The following is an 18,945-nucleotide window of genomic DNA, read 5'->3' as shown; positions in this document are numbered from 1 at the left end:
AAACACCTGGAAAGGCCCTCAGGGATGCCAGGTGGTGCCTGGCCTCCTGGCAGAGGCTCAGAGGTGATGCCCTGTGGGACTAGACCCCAGCAGGTGGAGGCCCATTAGCAATACCTCCGCACGTAATGGGCGATTTTGCCAGAGATGGGAATGCTCAGAGGGAAGTGCAGGGCCCGCCTTCTGAGCCCAAGGCCCAGGTTCCTCCTCCTCAGAGAAAGGGAAGAGTTGGTGAGAGTGAGGAGCAAGCAGGCCAGGCCACGTGGGATGGGGACCGGAGGCTCCCGGGTGACCTGCAGCTGGGTTTGCTTGGTGCTGCTTCTGCGACGTGCTCTGTGCTGCATGTTCCTTGCTCTCTGGTCTCCCTGAGCTGGTCTTGGAGCAAGGCTAGGGGTTCAGAGTCCGAGGCTGCTTTGAGGCCACCCCCAGGTGTTGCCGGAGCAGACACAGAGGGGAACTGTCTGCTGGCTCACCTGGCCATGCGTGTTTGAACACCTCCCCTCTCTGCAGCCTTTCGGGCTGTCTGGAAAAAGCAAAGGGAAGCTGAGGTAGGACATCATTTTTCCTGATTACTGGTGCAGCTCCCTAGCAGAGCTGGTCACTCCTCCAGACCTTGAGGGAGGCCCTTCCCTTGGGGACCCACGGTCGATGTTCCTCCTGCTGGCTCATTCTGGAGTGGCCTTCCCGGCCCTGCACTGGGCAGTCATGCTCCCCTCCAGGCACCTCTCACCCCTGACAGCCATCCTCAGCTCTGCCTGCTCTGTGCCCAGGGTCTGTCCTGCAGGCCCCTGCCAGGCTCCCTTGGCCTGTGGCTTTGGGTCAGTTTCAGTCAATGGGAGACACCAGCAGGAGGAGAGGGGGCAGAGGAGCAACAAAGGGGGTGGGGGGCGGCTCTTTCTTTCCTGGCCCCCTGCTTCAGCATCCTGTCTCTCAGGGTCCCTCTGTCCTTCCCTGATGATTGGTCAGGTGGGTGGCTGCTGCTTCTCCTTGACCCATCCTCCCCGGGGATGGTAACAGCTTCTGACTGCTGCTAATCTCTGTGTGCCTCAACTTCCCAATTCATTCTTTAGCCCTGACTGCCCCTCTGCAAAGGGTCCCTTCATTCATATCTGATTTGAACCATAGGGGGTGAACCCTGCTTCCTCTTGAGACCTTAACCCTGATGTCTCTGAAGGATTTGGGGTCCTCTGATGTGAACCCAGTCCTGTGTCAATAATTGATAAAGCTGGCAGGAAAATGTGAGATCAGAGTACTAATTATCAAATTAATATCTATTCCAAGGTTAGAGTAATAATTATTAATATGACTACTAACAAAGCACATATATATAATTTCGTTTATTCTTGTGACATCAGCTCCAAAACCTATGCAGGGCACATGTGATTATGTCCATAATGAAAGTGAGTGTATTTATTAATCAATGTTCTTCAGAGAAACAGAACTAAAGGGAAATGTATATATATATGCATGTGTGTGTGTGTGTGTGTGTGCGTGCGTGGAGAGAGAGAGAGAAAAGAGAGAGAGAGAAATTTAAAGAATTGGCTCACACAATTGTAGAGGCTCGGTAAGTCCAAAATCTGCAGGTTAGGCCAGCAGGCTGGAGACCCAGGGCAGAGTTGCTGTTGAGTTCAAAGGTCATCTGCTAGGAGAATTCCTTCTTGCTTGGGGGCCCTCAAAGCAGCTGCAGCAACAGAGTCTGACCTCCCAGCAGCTGCAGCAACAGAGTCTGACCTCCCAGCAAGGAGCTCCTGCTGGAGGTTTGTTTACTTTGAACAAAAGCTCACAAAGATGCCTACGATTCCCTCTGCAAATAGGAACTTTCCATTTCTGCATTACGCAGGGCATACGTGTGTCATTTAGGTGTTAAAACAGACCAAAATGTGTTCTCCTGGCCAGAAGTGAGCAAAGCCAACTCCAGCTGCAGTTCCCTGACAGCCCAGTGAATTAGGCCGAAGGAAATGGCCCCACGTGGAGGTGGGCAAGGCCCACAGAGGATGGTCGTGGTGGGAAACTCAGCAGGCAGAAATGTTCTCTTGGTTTCTGGGAGGCTGGAGGTTTCCCAAGGGGCTGATGAAGTTTCAGCCCCAACTGATGGCAGCAGCCTCTCCAGATGGCCTGCCACTGCCATCACACCAGCTGTAGCAGGGAGGTGCAGCCGGGGTTGACCGCTCCATGGAGTTGACAGGAGCTGGGGACAAGTGGGAGCCCTGCCCCTTCCAAGTTGGGGCAGGAGCTCCCCAGGTGCTGCTGCAGCCATCCATACCACGGCTGCAGGCCTGGGCTTCCCACTCCACAGAGCACGCAGGAGCCCCACCCTCCTGCGAGGGGTTGCACCAGCCCAAGTCATGGCTGCAGATCTGAGCCTCCCTGTGCTCTTGGGGGGCTGGGAGCAGGCAGGAGCCCTGCCTTTCCAGGTGCAGCTGCAGCCACCCAAACTGTCGCTGCAGACCCGGGCCTCCTGCTCCATGCAGCAGGCAGGAGCCTCACCACCTGCAACCCGCCCCCCAGCCCCCTCCAGGTACAGCTGCAGTCACCCAAACCCTGGCTGCAGACTCGGGTATCCCTGCACTCTTGGGGACCCGGGGAGGCCCTCCTGCCTTCGCAGGCTCGGAAGTGCCTGCTCCTGCTGCCTGGCTTCTCCCTACTATGGGTGCCAGCTTCATTCTTGAAGCAAAGTCCGGGCCTAGCCCGGGTGCCATGAAAGGCAGCGGGAGGCAGACAGATTCCTGGGTGGAAGGGGATGGGTCCCCGGTGATTCCCAGCCACATGTCCAAAGAATCTTGAAGGAATAGGATGGTTGGTGTGGAAGAAGGCTTGTGAATTCTGGATTTAGCTTTGAGTGCTTCAGCCGACCTGGAATGTATACCTGTGAAGGTGGTTGCTGGGTAGGGTGACTACTACTGTCTCTCTCCATCACCCAGGGCTGTGCTCAGCTCAAAGCCACAGAAGCCCAGGCATGGTGGCATCTCCGGGGGGATGTTGCCTTATTCCAGATTCTCAGGTCCAGGGGCAGAGGGTCCAGGGGAGGTCTGGGGCCGCAGGATATCGCCCAGAGCCTGGCTTCTTCTGCCTTTCTGCCACCATCCTCAGCTGGTGCCTTCACCTTGAGGCCTCCTGTGGCTGCTGGTGCTGCCGCTCTTGGCCTCGTGTCTGCCTTCAGCCAGGAGAGGAGAAAGGAGGAGGTGAGAGGAGGAAGGGGCTTAAATGGAAGGCCACACTTACCCAGAATCCCTAGTAGCCGCCTGTTCTGCAACCCCCTCCTTCCCGCACCCCCCCACCACTGGCTAGAGCTGTGTCACACAAGGATGAGCAGCCAGAGAGCTGGGTACCATCCAGGGAGCGCGTGATCATCATCAGGGTCTTGTTGGTAAGAAAAGGGCATGTGGGTAGACATCTGGAGTGCCTGTCATGGTCCAATTAACTGGCTAAAGGGATTTGTGGGCGTGCAGCTGTTTTCAATCAAAAGTACGTAATTCACATCTTCTCAAACACAGATTCCTGCTTTTGAGTAATGAAGGTGGCCAAACCACATGACCCTGCCTGCAAAGATTCCACCTGGACTCCCGGTTCCTCCAAGGAACCGTCGTGTGGTTCAAATCCAACAGAAATTCTCCAAATCTCCACCCTCCTCAGGGTGCAGAGTTGGCTGCTTCTCTGTGGCCCCTGCTGATCACCACAACCCCTGGGTGCCTCAGCCTGCGAAGCCCCAGCTGTCCTCCGTCTGCAGACAAGCCAAGGTGTGAAAGCCTCCTCGCTGGCCCAGGAGCCTGTCATTGTCCTCCAGCAGCTCTAGCCTGGATGCGGTCCCAGAGATAAATCATATCTCTTTAAAAAGCGACGGTGGCCCATTATTTCTGCTTGAAAACACCCCTGGCTGTCTGCTGGCGAGCTGGGTGACAGGCCCCGGCTGTTGTGCTCAGCGCTGCATACAGTCACATCAGTCTGTCGACTTGTGTAGTGAGCAAGCTGGTAGCTTCAGATGGCGTGCACATGAAATCCCGTCCTGGCATCCAGGACTTGGCCGGGGGTTGCAGGGAGCCATGTCTCCTGAACAGGTAGTAATATTTTACAGTCCCCGCCTCATGCCCATGCGAAATGCCCTGTTCACACCTGGCTACATGGGCAGTAGCAAAAAAGACACAATGGCAATCCCCGGACTACCTTTTGCAATATTCAGCAACACTTTCTCAAAGAAATTGCAATCTTGAAAAATAAACTGAATACAATTAAAGAATTACTCTGGATATCTCAACCGGAAGAACATTGTGAACCACCATATACCCATCACACAGGCTCACAGTTATCAGGGTTTGCTCCTTCCTTCAAGCTCTCTCCCTTCTTCCTGCCAACTTATTTTAAGGCAAACCCCAGACCTCACGTGGATGTTTTCTAACATAGCTGCAATATCTTTATCACCTCCAACAAAATTAAAAATAATTCCCCATAATTGTCTAACATTCAGTCCATGTTCGAATTTCTCCAGTTGTCTCCCAAATGTCTTTTTCCTGTTGCTTTTTGTCAATCAAGATTCAACAAGGGCCACATGGCATCTGGTTGTTAAGTCTCTAGTGTCTCTTTGGTTGACAGTGATCCCTTCTCCCTCATTTTACTTTTCATGTCGCTGCTTGTTGAATTCCCAGGAGCAGTTGCCTCTGGGGTGCTATACTTACCCAGAATCCCTGGCGGCCAGCTGTTCAAAGAATCTTGAAGCAATCAGATGGTTGGTGCGGAAGAAGGTTTGTGAATTCTGGATTTAGCTTTGAATGCTTCAGCCAACCTGGAATTTGTCTGAATTTGTCTGCCTGCTGCCTCGTGGTGGCCCATTTTATTCCCTCTACCTGGAAGGACAAGTGGATACCTCTGAGCAATCTTGGGGAAGAGATCATGGTTTCCATTGTTAGGAATAATGCTCAAAATCCTAAGGAAATTGAACACTTGAACAAAAGATTCTTAGCCAAGCAATTTTACTTCTGCGCAGAGGAGTGCCTCCTTGGCCAGTTGCCATGAGAGCACATCTGAACAAAGGGCCCGAAAGCCTTTATTCCTGAGGCAAGTCCTGCCCCTGTACCCTTTCCCCATTGGCTGGAGTCGGGTTGTACAATCTAAACTAATCCCAGTTGGCTAAACATTTGATTTTTTTTTAGATAGGGTGGGTATGTAAAAGAAAGTAGAGAGAAAGGGGAAGGGGGTGTCTGTAATGAGCTACAAAGTTAGTCCCCTTTCCATGTAAGGAAAGGAACGTGAGCTGGTACTGATAACGCTTGGTACTGAGGCGTGCCTAGGCATCTAACAAACAAAGGCAAAAAGGAAAAAGAAAAAGAAGAAAAGGTGGGGGAGGGAGTACTATGAATTAAAGAATAAAAGATTGATCAGATTATTTGAAGAGAAACCCCATTATATTCCACACCATTAAACGCAGCCTGGGCTTTGAAAACTCTGAGCAAGGGAAAATATGTGCTTCAAGAAAATTTCCTGGATTCTTGCTGAACTAGCAAGGCAAGTGTTTCCTCTTAAGCCTTACCACCTCATTCCCTAACAGCTCTGTTCTAGGTTGAGTCACTTTAATGAACTGCCCTGCCACTCCCAGGTGAGATGTAAATTAGAACCTGCAGTCCCGATACCAGGACCATGTTCTCAGTATGTGAAGAAACCCTAACAGTCTAGACAGAATGAACGCCGGACCGATAAAGGGGCCAGGTCTACACAAGCACACCCATGGGGCAACCCGAGGGCGCGTTATTTTGGCCTGAGTTATCTCCTGGGTCACAGGCGTGAGACTAGGAAGGTCAAGGTTCACTCGTTATCGTTATGGAAAGACACTGACCCTGTGTGCTGGGCTCTGCCTCGGGCGCCTTCTTATTACATCCTCAGAACAGCCTCAGGATGGCTCATGATTCCCTCATTCACAGACGAGGACCTGAGGCTCAGGAAAGACACATTTGCACAAGGTCTCACATGTTGTAGGTCTGGATTCAGCCTGGACCCACAGTTTCCACTCTTGCCCTAATCCTCCATTCCCTCCATTCCCTCCCAGCAGCCAATCAGTGGCTGTCCAGACATGTGCACCAGCTGTGCTGCACCCCCACCATATAAACTCCTCCAATCACCTCCCACTGCTCCCCATGTGAACCCCAGGAGAGCTTACCCTGTCCCAGGAGGCTCTGCCTGATCCACACCCCGCACCCCTTTCTGCATCCCTGCAATCTGCTCTCCCTACGTCCTCAGTCCTGGCATCCTCTCTGTTCCCTGGACTTGTCCAGCCCAGTCCTGCCTCCAGGCCTTGGCACCTGCTGTGTCCTTGACCTGGCGTGATCTCCTGATGGCCGTTACTGGGCTGGAATCTTCTCAGTGCTCAGCTTGAGCTCAAAGCTCACCTCTTCAGAGAGGCCGTCCTCACCTCCCCATCCAATGTGGCCTTTCTTCCCTTTGCTCTTTCAATTCCCAGTTTGTTTCCTGTAGAGCAGTTTCACCCTCTTCAATCTTGTTTTTTATTTCCTTGTTTATTGTGCCTCCTTTACCAGAATGCTCACCCTCTGAGGGCCCGGGCCAGGTCTGTCCTGGTCAGAGCTGTATTCTAGGACCTAGAAAAGTGCCTGGCACAATATCTGCTCAGCAAATGAAGGATGGATGGATGGACAGAAGCCTGTCTTAGCTGAAGGCCCACTTACTGAGCCTTCAAAGTGAATCTAGGCCCTTGGCTGTTTATATCTCTTTTGTGGTTAAATTCCAAAGGGCCTTGACAAATCCCTGTTTTGTTTTATGTGTTTTCTCTGTCTCAGTAGCCTTCTCTGCCCATCGGTCCACCTTGAGGAGTTGTAAGTCACCAAGGGCTCTGGGCGGCAAAGCCGTTCCTCAGCAACAAGGAAATGATGTGTGGGATTTCTGTTCCTGCTTTGTCCGTGAGTTAGGCTGAATAAAGGCAGCCTCTTCTCCCTACTCTTGCATCAGCTTCCTAGGGCTGCTAGAACAAGTTCCCACTCAGTTGGTGCCTTAAAACAATAGAAATTCGTTCTCCCACAGTTCTGGAGGCCAGAAGTCCAAAATCCCGGGGCTGTGTTCCCTCCAGGGGCTCCCCAGGCGGCTCGGTCCCTCACCTCCTCCCACTTCTCGGGCTTGTGACTGCATCGCTCCAGTCTCTGCCCCTTCCTCCTCTGGGCATCTGTGTCATCTCCCTCTGCCTGTTTCCCATAAGGACTCTTGCGATAGCATTTAGGGGCCACCTGGGTGATCTAGTGCAATCCTTCCATGTCAAAGTCCTTAACTTCATGACATCTGCAAACCCTTTTGACAAGCAAGGTTGCATGTACAGGTTGCAAGGATGAGGACTTGTGTCTCTGGGTGGCCATTGTGTAACCTACGGTGCTGCTCTACCTCCTCCCGTGACCCTCCTGGAAGCTGGGCTCATTGGCTGCTCTTTCTCTGTGACTCCATATTCTGTTCATGATGTTTTAATCTCTAACCACCTCAGCACCTGAGGGAAAGGGACCTGGCTGTAAAAAAGAAACACTTCTCTTAATTACCCTTGTACCCAGAATACGCACTGGGCAGGGAGCGGCGGGGCCTGGGGCCATCCATCACCCAGTCCTGTCTCTGGCTCCGAGCTGCCGTCCACAGACCCCATCATCACTCTCCTCCGTGGCATTTAATCAATGGCCTTTCTGGGGGTTCTGAGTGATGCTGCCTCTGTGAGATGAGAAGCTGCAGCTGCCTCTGGAAAGACTGTTTCAGAAGAGGGGGATCCCAGGTTCTCCCTTTGCTGGGTGGGGGCAGGTCACAGGAGATGCTTTGGCCCCTGGGCAGCCCTTGGGGCTCCTGAAACTCCACAGGGGAAGCAACACCATGGACCATGCTATGGACCAGTCTCCTCTAGGCCTGGCCCAGGGACGGGACGGAAGAGATGCCAGAGCTCTGCGCCACTGCAAGACCCAGTTCCCTGGTTTGCTCATAGCCGCAGCCCTACCATTGCTTCCCTGGGAACTGGCCGGCTGTTCCCATCTCCCCTTTATCCCCAGGCAGCCAAGGAGGCCCAGGACCCAAGTCCTCCCTCATCCCCACTACGGTCTTCCCCAGCTCTGAGGCATGAGGATCCCCCACTCTCCCTGAGCCCCTTGACCCCTCCCACTCCCCGAACCCAAGTGCCCTTCCCATCCTCCATCCCCTCCCTGCCTGCCTTGTCCCACAACCCAGCCACCCCTGCACATACTCAGTTTCTCAGTCATTTACTTGTTTGAATTCTAGAACACATGCTCTGGGCAGTGAGAGCTTTTGTCTGCAGTGGCTCTGAAGAGGGGGAAGCCCCATGGCTGCCCATCAGGGAAGCAGCTCAGGGCAGCAGGCACCTGCGTGGGGGTGGCAGAGGGTGCAGTCCACTTGGTCTTGGCCAGTCCTTGGTGACCAGGGACAGAGAATGGTGAGGGGCACTAAGACCAGGGCTTTCCAGGGCCTCCTATGGCTGTGGGAGAGGCCTAGCAGGGCTCCTGCTTGGAGGTGATAATGAGGCATCAGAGCCATAGAGGTGAGACCAGTCCCTCCTCCGGTTGCATCCTGTGTTCCCTGCAGCTTTGTGCCTGTACTTGGTGGGGTAATTGTCCCGAAAACCAGCCCAATTGTCCCATAGAACTGATGTTTATGGTTTCTTTTGAGTAAACATAGAAATTGACCCTCCCAATCTCAACTTGAGAAAGTTACATTTGTCTTATCTGAGTTCCTTTCTCAAGAAAGCAGCCATCAGTCCTCCCACATAGCATCAAGAAACTGAAACTCACCAGATCACTGCATCTGGACAATGAGAGACGCCAGATCCCTCACCCATCACGACTGCTGACCACCTGCCTCTTGTTGACCAACTCTTCTTCCCTAATTCCTGTTTTCCCACACATGGTTACATTTATTCCCTGCTGTATAAACCCCTGATTAAAGAAGGCATTCAACCCCCAAAGGGATGGATACATGATTTTTTTTTCCTTTTTCTCTCCTTTTTTCCTGTTATTTGTTTGCTTGTTTGTCTTTCATTTGTTTTTCCCTTCAGAAGGAGAGCTGTATTTAGAAGGATGCTCACTCACATGCTATTTTCTAGTAGCAAAATTCTGGAAACAATCAAGATAGGGAATAGGAGAATAAAGTATGGCATAACTGAAACCAACCCAATTGCCCCATAGACAGTTCTTTTTGATACACATAGACATTGGCCCTCTGGTCTTAAAAAGCTTGAAACTTATGTTTGTTTCATCTGAGTTCTTTCCTCAGGAAATGACCTTTAGGCCTCTCACAAAAAGTTCCAAAGGACTGAAACCAGATCATTGCAGGACCCCTCATCCACCATGATTGCTTTCTTGCCCCTTCCAAGTTCCTGTTTTCTTGCACATTGTTACATTTCTTGCCTGCTATAAAAACACCTGATTTTAGTCAGTTAGGGAGATGGATTTGAGGATAAGCTCCCACCTCCTTGGGGGCAGCAGCTGATTAAAGCCTTCTTCCTTGGCAATACTTTTCATCTCAGTGATTGGCTTTCTGTGTGATGAGCAGCAGGACCTAGTCCAAACCCTGATGTTTTGGTAATATAACTGCTCAGCGGACTGTTACGGAGACAATTAAAAATAACTCCATGTCGAATGTGAAGTAGTATGAACTTCTATGAAAACTGTAAGACTGCACAAAAATATTTTAAAGGAGAAATAACCAATAGGAGATTAATATACATAAAATTAAAAACTGGCTTGCACAGTTATGGAGACTAAGAAGTCCTATGATCTCTCATTTGCAAGCTAGGGACCTAGGAAAGCCAGTGATGGTGTTCAACAGACTGAGAGCCAGAGCAATTGGTAGATGGCAGTTCAAGTCTGAAGGTCGGAGACTTGTTTCAGCTCAAGCAGTCAGGCAGAGAGGCAGAGATAATCCAGTCCCTCCCTCCCTTCCTTCCTTCCTTCCTTCCTTCCTTCCTTCCTTCCTTCCTTCCTCCCTCCCTCCCTCCTTCCCTCTCTCCCTCCCCTCTCCTCCCTCCCTCCCCTCCCTGCCTCCCTCCCTCCCCTCCCTCATTTCCTCTTCCCCTCCTCTCCCCTACCCCCTCCTTCCTTCCCTCTCTCCTTCCTTCCTTCCTTCCTTTCATCCTCCCTTTCTCCCTCCCCTCACTCCTTTCCTCCTTCCCCTCCTCTTCCCTGCCCCCTCCTTCTGTTCCTTCCCTTCCTCCCTCCTTCCACTTCCTTCGTTCCTCCTTCCCCTCCTCTCCCCTACCCCCTCCTTCTCTTCCTTCCTTCCCTCCCTCCCTCCTTCCCCTTCCTTCCTTCTTTCCTTCCTTCTTTTACTTCCCTCCTCTCTCCCTTTTCTTTCTTTCTTGTTTAGAGATGGGGTCTTGCTCTTTTGCCCAGGCTGGAGTGTAGTGGTGTGATCATAGCTCAATGTAGTCTCAAATTTCTGGGCTCAAGTGATCCTCCCACTTCAGCCTCCCAAGCAGCTGAGACTGTATGTGTGCACCACCATACTTTGCTAATTTGTTTTTTAAGTTTATTTTTTGTAGAGATGGGGTCTCCCTATGTTGCCCAGGCTGTTCTCATAGTCCTGGCCTCAAGTGATCTTCCTGCCTTGGACTCCCAAAGTCCTGGAATTACAAGCATGAGCCCCTGCACCCAGCCAGAATTCAACCTTTCTAAGCCCTTTCGTTCTATTCAGTCATCCTCAATGGGTTGAATGTTGCTCCCCCACACTGGGGAGGGTCTGCCTCTATGCTCAGGCTACTAATTCAAATGCTAATTTCTCTCAGAAAAATCCTCACAAACATACCCAGAAATAATGTTTAATCAGATATCTGGGCATCCCCTGGCTCAGTCAAGTTGACACAAAATTAGCCATCACACACAATAAGAACCTATACCAATAGCCAGACTATGTTGAGTCCCTGCCATTCACCTAGCAACATGCAAAGTGCTTTAAGGCAGTGCTTCTCACACTTTAATTTGCTCACAAACCACCTGGGGGTCTTGCTAAACTCGAATTCCCATTCAGTAGGATTTGGATGGAATCCCAAACTCTGCATTTTTGATAAGCCTCTAGGTGATGAAGAGGCTGCTGGTTTACAGACTAAACATTGAGAAGCAAGGTCTTAAGATATATTGACTTTGAGCTTTCCCAACAATCCTTGAAATGAGAGGATTGGTTCAGCGAAGGGAAGCGACCTCTCAGGTAAGTGACCTCTTCAGTTACGTGACATTGTCAAGTGAGTGATGTCCTTAAGTAAGTACCCTCCCTAGGGTCACATGGGTAGGTACATGGTAGAGCCAGGATTTGAACACCCATATCCCTGATTCCAAAGCTCCCATTCTCAAATCTGCTGTAACTACAACCACATGGGTGATTTCTCTAAAATTTCTCTTAAAGTGTGTTTTGCATCATTATCTTATCAGGTAAAAATTGATTAACAAGATGACTTCTCCCAATCACCAGACTATAAAAATTGCTTTTGTATTAAACTGTTCTGATGGGATTGTGGGAAGTAAGTCAATGTGAAAATTCCCTGGAAGGATGGCAGATAATGAGTATCTATCACATAAGCTCTTACTGTCTGTAGCTCAGCACAAACCAAAGACATTTTACAGTGGCCTAAAATTGCAGTCATTTTTACCATAAAAATCTGTCACTGCAAGAGTAACACAGTCTTGACGGGTCTGCTATTACCTTGATAAACATTTTCCACCAGGTGAAACTCTGAGAGCCTGTTCTCACTTGCACACTGCCACTGTGCTCAACAAAGCTGTAATATGTCTGGCTCCTGCCTTCTTCACCCTTGGACACGACCATGTAGAGAAAAATTCCAATTTAGGATACATCTCTCATGCTCATGCTTTAGAAAACCAGGAGAATGTATATCTCAGTCTATGCGTTCTTATTTTAGGAAAAGTTAGGAAAGAAGAAATTATTAAAATAAATAAAATGAAAACCAAACCTCAGCATAGTCAGAGAGTCCAAAGGGAGTGGGGGCAGAATGAAATGGATGTTATTATTTCACATTTCTTCTTTGCTCTGTTTTAAGATTTTGTATTTTTATTTCTTGATGGAAATATGCACTTAAGGTGACACTGAAAATCTATACCCAAGAAACAGTATCAATTACCAAAAAGGGCCTGTCATCTAATTTTTCAAAGAAAAGCAAAAGTACGTTTATATCCAGATACTTGGGACAGAGAGGTTTTATCACTGATTGATCTACAACTGCCATTGTTTGCCACTTCATTTTGGGCGTGCAGATACAGACTTTGCTTCATTTTGGGCGTGCAGATACAGACTTTGCTTCATTTTGGGCGTGCAGATACAGACTTTGCTTCATTTTGGGCGTACAGATACAGACTTTGCTTCATTTTGGGTGTGCAGATACAGAGTTTGCATTGACACATGAAGCTCAGGTTGTCTTGTCACAGGTGGTCTCTTAGATCATGTTAACCTAAAACAGGAGCAATCGGGGATAGAAAGTCTAGCCCTGTGATCCGGGCTCACGACTTCTTCCCAGGCCTCACTTTGCTCAGGGGTTACACTAAGGGGCTGCACTAGATGACCTCTAGGGTCTCTCATCTGACTCTGAAGTTTAGATGTAAAGAAGCAGGTTGGCTGTGAGAAGGTGTGTATTGCACACAAAGAACCAGCCAGGGAAGGCCTTGGCTTAATAATCTACCCCTTACTATCATGCGACACGAGAGCCAGAATCAGATAGAGAGCTATGGCTGCAGGGAACAGAAAATTTAGTGGGAACAGGTGTGACCAACAGGGAAATTTGTGGGCTCAAGCCTTCAAAAATCCCAGAGATAAACACCATCAGGAATGACTGGATCAGGCTGTGGCTCAGTTTCCCTCAAGTTCTCTTGGTTCCTTCCTCTCTCATGGGTCATGCTTTCAGACTGTCTTCTCTCATGGCAGCAGAGAAGGCTGCAGTGGTTCTAAGAGCTGCATCCCGTCCAACTTACCCAGAGCAAACCATGGAAAAGCCAGGGAGCCCAGGCAACATCTTACCTTTCACTGGCCCCCTTGGGCCAGGTGCCCATTCTTGAATCAGTCAAGGTCAGAGAGTGGGAAGAGCTGACCTGACTGGATCAGGCCAGTCACAGCCCACTGCTGGGGCTGGGGGCAGGGTCAGGGCTACGGGCTACTGGGCTGTGAGATTCAGGGTCAGGTGAAGAAGAGCCTGGTGAATTGTTGCTGTAATCCTTCAATAGGAACCCATTGCAGGGAGAAAGTCACTCCACCTCCTTCAGCAAAAGAGAAAGAGTCGTAATCTTTTTCCAACTTTGCCTTATTGTCCTAAGGACCGAAAGAGGTCGTGAGAGGCAAAGCTTTGGTATGAGCAAAGCCCTGCGTAACTGTTAGCAGGAGGAGCAGGCATTGTAGCTGTTGCTGATCTTGTTATTAAGGCACCAAAATTTGTTTACTGTGAAGCTGGTTCTTTCTGAATGACGAAGTGCCTGGTGTCAAATATCTCCATCAAGGAAACTAAAAAAATCTATTTCTTTATTGTGAAATCGATATTGCATGAAATTGATTTTTAAATTAAAATTAATTTTCATGACACAATTAATACATAAGTGTATTTCCCTGTAAGAAAACCAAGACATTACAGACAAGCTCAGGTCTCCATTGATCTCCCCCAGGCTACCAGCCTGCCCACACATCATCACTGCTGGGTTGGGCGTGAGCCCTCTCAGAGGCTTTTCCTATGCAGTCGTCTATATGGTTACTCAGATAAGATATAGAAATAAATTCAACAAATGCTTATTAAGTACCCACTGTGTGCCACTCCATCACCTCCAAGGAGTGTACATTCTGCTGAATGAGGCAGATGATAATAAAATACAGAGCAGAGTAAGAAATGGAAGGAACCTGGGTGGGGACTGGTGGTGGTGGTCAGGGGAGGCCTCTGGGAGGAGGTGGCATCTGAGCAGAAGGAGGTTGTCATGGGTCATCTGGAGGTTGTCATGGGTCATCTGGAGGAGGACTGGTCCTCCAGAGGGGACAGCAGGAGGAGCAGCCTGAAGCGGGAACATGCTGCGTTTCCAGGGCATGGTGGCTGGTGGGTGGCACTTGGAGAATGGCAGGAGCGGGGCAGGGAGGACAGGAGAGGTGGGGATCAGAGAACAGCTGGGCAGGGCCAGGTCTGTGCAGCCAGGGCTTGGAGTGGACTCTAGAGGCTTTCGGGCAGTTGATATATTTATATAAGTGTCCCAATCCATCTCATGTATTATATAGAATGCTCCTGAGGGGTTTTGAAATACGTGTATGTGTCCATATGTGTGTGTGTTTATATGGGTGAATTTATGTCTATGTCCGTGTGTGTGTTTATATGGGTGAATTTATGTCTAAGTCCATATGTGTGTGTGTTTATGTGGGTTAATGTAGACATTGTTTGCATCCTCCTGCATTTTGCCTTTTCACACAGGGCAGCCCAGACCCCATCGATGGCTGTGCATGAGGTTCTGCCTCATTCCTCGCTGTGCCCAGTGTTCCTTGGGGAGGCTCCACCAGGGTTGGCTTTGGCCCCTCTGTGTTGATGGGTGTTCTGGTGGGTTCCAATTTTCTGCCATTACAAACAGCCCTGCAGGTCCACGTCTCCTCATGGACATGGGTGGAGGATCCTCCAGGGCACAGCTGGAGAGGTGGAGGTGCTGGATCCAGGGCATAAGCATTTGAAATCTTTCTTGTTCCTGCCACATTCTCTTCTGAAAGGGACGTTTGACCTGAGATCACTCCGTCTGCGGTGCTCATCAGTGGGGACCTAGCAGACACCCTCTCAGGGCTAAAATTCCTTTACATATGAACCAAGTTGTGTTCACCCTGAGAATGACCCCTGAAGGCCAGGCTGAAGTCAGGTGCATGCAGGTCCCCAGAGAATAGCACCACGTCCATGCAGGAGCTGTTGGGTGTGAGTTGGCTGTGGGGAGGTAGGACGTGTCCTCTTTGCAGAGTGGTGGGAGCTGGCACACGCCGGGCACTATTCCCCGTGCCCTGTATCTATGATCTCACTTAGTCCTCACACCAACCCAATGAGACACAGCACTATTACTAAGCTCCCCATGCTACAGATGGGGAAGCTGAGGCAGAGTGCTCAAGGCACCTGCTTAGTGGGGCAATTTGGCTCCAGAGACCGTGTTCTCAACCACTAGGCCATTTGGCTTCATCCGTTGAATCAGCCTAGGAGGCAGGAATCATAAATCAGGGAACTATACACAGTCAACCCCAACACACACACACACACCCCCCCACACACACACACCACACCCTGCCACACACCACACACATCCACACATCACACTTCCTCCCACACCACACACACACACACCACACACACCCCCCACATGCCACACACTGACACCCACAAGCCACACACTCACACACCACACACACACACATATCACACATACCCCTCCACACACACACCATACCACACACACCCACATGCCACACACACACACCCACATGCCACACACACACCACACACACATACATCACACATACCCCCCACACAGACACCACACACACACATACATCACACATACCCCCCCACACACACCACACACACCCACATGCCACACACACCCCCCCCACACACATATATCACACATACCCCCGCCCACACACACACCCCACACACACCCACACAGGCATGGTTGGCTGGAATACTGGGGCAAATCCATGAATGTTTCACAATTCCATCTTCAGATTCCCTGTGCATCCAGAATTAACCTTCCCGTCACTCGGCTTAACCCCACCTGTGAGTCTCAATTCCCCTTCACGGCTGACAATGGAAACCCACAGACAGGACTGGCCAGGTCGAGCGGAACGGGCAGGGCCATCCCTCCGGGCTCAGGGATCCACTTGGTGGAGGCTGGACCGTCTCTTCCCAGCGTGTGCGCACAGCAGGACCTGCTCTCTTTTCTGAGGGGACACAGCCCCCGTCTTATGTCCTCCGGGCCGCGGTGGTGGGGTCAGGACTGAGCATTCCCCGCGCCCACCCCCACGCTCAGCCCGAGTCGAAGCCTTCGAGACTCCCCAGTGCCATCTGCACAGGACCCAGGTGCCACCGCCCCAGCACTCTCAGAAACTCAGGGCGGTCCCCGAGCAGCTCGCATCTCTTGGGGCTGAGCGTCCGCAGATGCTGTAGGCAGGAGGCAACTGGGTGAGAAGGATCAGGAAGCAGTGTTTGTCCAAGACTTTGTCAGAGCCATGGGTCCCACGCGCACGGAGCTCTAAGCAGTTCCTGCCTCCCTGAGATAGGGACGGGCCAGGCCGCCCATCAACATCTCGCTCTCTGGACTTGGGTTGTAAATCGCCCCAAGGGGACAGAAACCACCCAGAAAGCTGGGAGCTGCCCCACGAGCTTAGACTGAGGTGGGATAATCCGCGGAGTGGTCACCCACGTGCTCGTGGCCCTGGAGTCCCTGTGACCAGCCCTGGAGACGTCACCTCAGAGGGAGGGGGCTTTGCCCGTTTCCTTCACCGCTGGGGCCGGGACCTGGATCTTGAGCACAGAGTAGATCTCAGTAGGTATCTACTGAGTGATGCGGAGTCTGCCTGTCCCAAATACACTACGAGGAGGCCTCCAGGGCGTCAGGAAAGGAGGCGGCTGGGGCGGAAATGCAAGAATTCCTACCAGGTTTCATCTGTACAGAAAGAGGAGACCGAAATGCCCTCTGAGCCCTTTGGAAAACTGGCAGGGTCTACTTTAGCTAAAAATGTGTTTGCCAGGCTAGGGGCGGGACCCGTTAGGGGTGTGGCCAGCGAGGAGGCGGGGTCAGCCTAGGAGGCTGGGCCATGGGGGAGGAGCCAAGCTGTGGGCGGGGTCAGGCCGGGGAAGGGTGGGGGCGGGAGGGGCGGGGTGGCCAAGCTAGAGTGTGACCTGGCTGGAGGTGGGGCCAGGGCCTTGTAGATTACGGAAGGGCTGAGCCTACGTAAAGGATGTAGTCTGTTAGGGCCTTCTCCCGGTGTCTCATGATGGGTCCTACATTTATCACTGCCTCTGCTAACATTTTTCATGATAGTCTCAGCAACTGTCATGCCAACATCTTGCTTTGAAAATCACTACTGAAAAAGGCACCACTTTGGAGAAATTTGCCGTTAGTTTTGCCTGCTTGCCTCTTAGATTATGGGAAATTTCTGGAATGGAATAAATCGGCTCAATGCCTTTTCTTTAGCATAGAAAAAGCCAGCACTATTACTAGGTAAAGCTCACCCTCTCTCTAACGGAGAAGGGCACAGTCCATTGTAGAAGAACCTCTCATGAACTATCAAGGGTTTCTAGTCTGGTGACTTTCAAACATTTTGGAGAACGACCTACAATAAAAGAAATACATTTTACATTGACCCCAGTATGCATACATGCACCAGCGCACGCACGCACGTGCGCACGCACACACACACACACACAAATGCCTACACAAATCAAAATGAAATTTGTACAAGATAATACATGCCCTTACTCTATGTAATGCGCCCTGATAGTTTCCAATCCGTTTATGCTCTCTAATTGTTTAAAGTGTTGGTTCAAACTCATCAAATTAGTGTTATGACCCACTTCTTGGTCACAAAGTGACTAGGCTCTAGGCTGAATTCCTAGTGAATGTATGACTATCTTTGTGAAAATCCTACCACTTCTGTTATTTGTCTTTTCTTCCTTCCTCTTTCTCCAAATGCCTAAAATTGCGCTATTGCTGCAGGTGAGATGACATCATCGCCATTAAAGTCAAAAGAAGTCTGTCTTTTCATAAAGATACAAATGTCTGGAGGAGATAATTGATTTGGCTAAGTGATAACATGTGCCCCATTTATTAAACGAAATTTTTCAATAAAAATGATTTTTTATGATTCTCTGATATAAAATGTGTCATAGGATACAGGAAGGTTGAATTATTTTTATAAACTATATACAGCTCACGACCCAGCTCCATGGTTAACAGCAGGCCCCGAAAACACCATTAGCCTGGTCATTTCAGCAAAAAGCAGATCAACAGACCAACAAACTCCAGAGAGACATGTTCTTCCTTGGAGGACTGTGACACATCTCCTAGCTCCCTCACTCTGTCCCTGCTCCCCTGTGTCTCTTGCAGTTGGCAGAGGGGCTTTATCTGAGCACAGTCCTTCCTCAGTCTTCCCCATCTCTAAATGGCAGCCCCACTCTCCCAGCTCTCAGGCCGACACCTGGGAGTGATCCTCTACTCTCTTTCTTCCCCACTCCACTTCTCATCTGTCAGCAAATCCTGCCAGCTCTACCTGCAAGATGGGCAGCATCAGAGCCCCTCACCCCCATCACTCTGACCACCTGGCTCAGGCCACTATCACCTCCACCTGGCCTCCCTGCTGGTCTCCCTGCCCCAGCCCATGCCTCCCATCCACAGTCCTTTCTCCATCTGCAGCCAGTGGAATCCACTTAGAACCTGCGGCAGACCTTATCCCTCCTCAGGACCCTCTTGTGGCTCCTATTTCAGAATAAAACCCCAAGCCCTTTCAACAGACCAACATTCTCATGCCCAGGTTCCCTGTCACCTCCCTGACCCCACCTGCTATTCCTTTCCCTTTGCTCTTGAGCTCCATTTGCACTGACCTGCCTGCTGTTCCTGGCATCTGGCAGACGTGCTCCTGACTCAGGGCCCTTTGCCTTTGCTATTCCCGGTTCCTGGAGTGCCCTTCCACCAGACATATGCAAGGATCACCTCCTAAGTCTCTACTCAAAGGTCACCTTCTCAGCGAGGTCTTCTCTGGACCCTCAGCATGCACCCCGGTTGCATTCACTCTTAACTTTCTTCCTGCTTTATTTTCCTGCATAGCACGTGTTACCCTGTCATGTCCTCACTACACTTAAGCATCTGGTTGATAAATGTGCACCTCCTTCCACTACAATATGACCTCTGCAAAGGGAAGCTTTTGGCTCACTTCTGACCCCTGCCTCATCCTAGATGCTCAAGAAGTATTTGCTGAGTA

The sequence above is a fragment of the Gorilla gorilla genome, chromosome 21, assembly GCF_029281585.2.
Source record: "Gorilla gorilla gorilla isolate KB3781 chromosome 21, NHGRI_mGorGor1-v2.1_pri, whole genome shotgun sequence".
Classification (NCBI taxonomy): Eukaryota; Metazoa; Chordata; class Mammalia; order Primates; family Hominidae; genus Gorilla; species Gorilla gorilla.
This window is presented reverse-complemented; position numbering follows the sequence as displayed.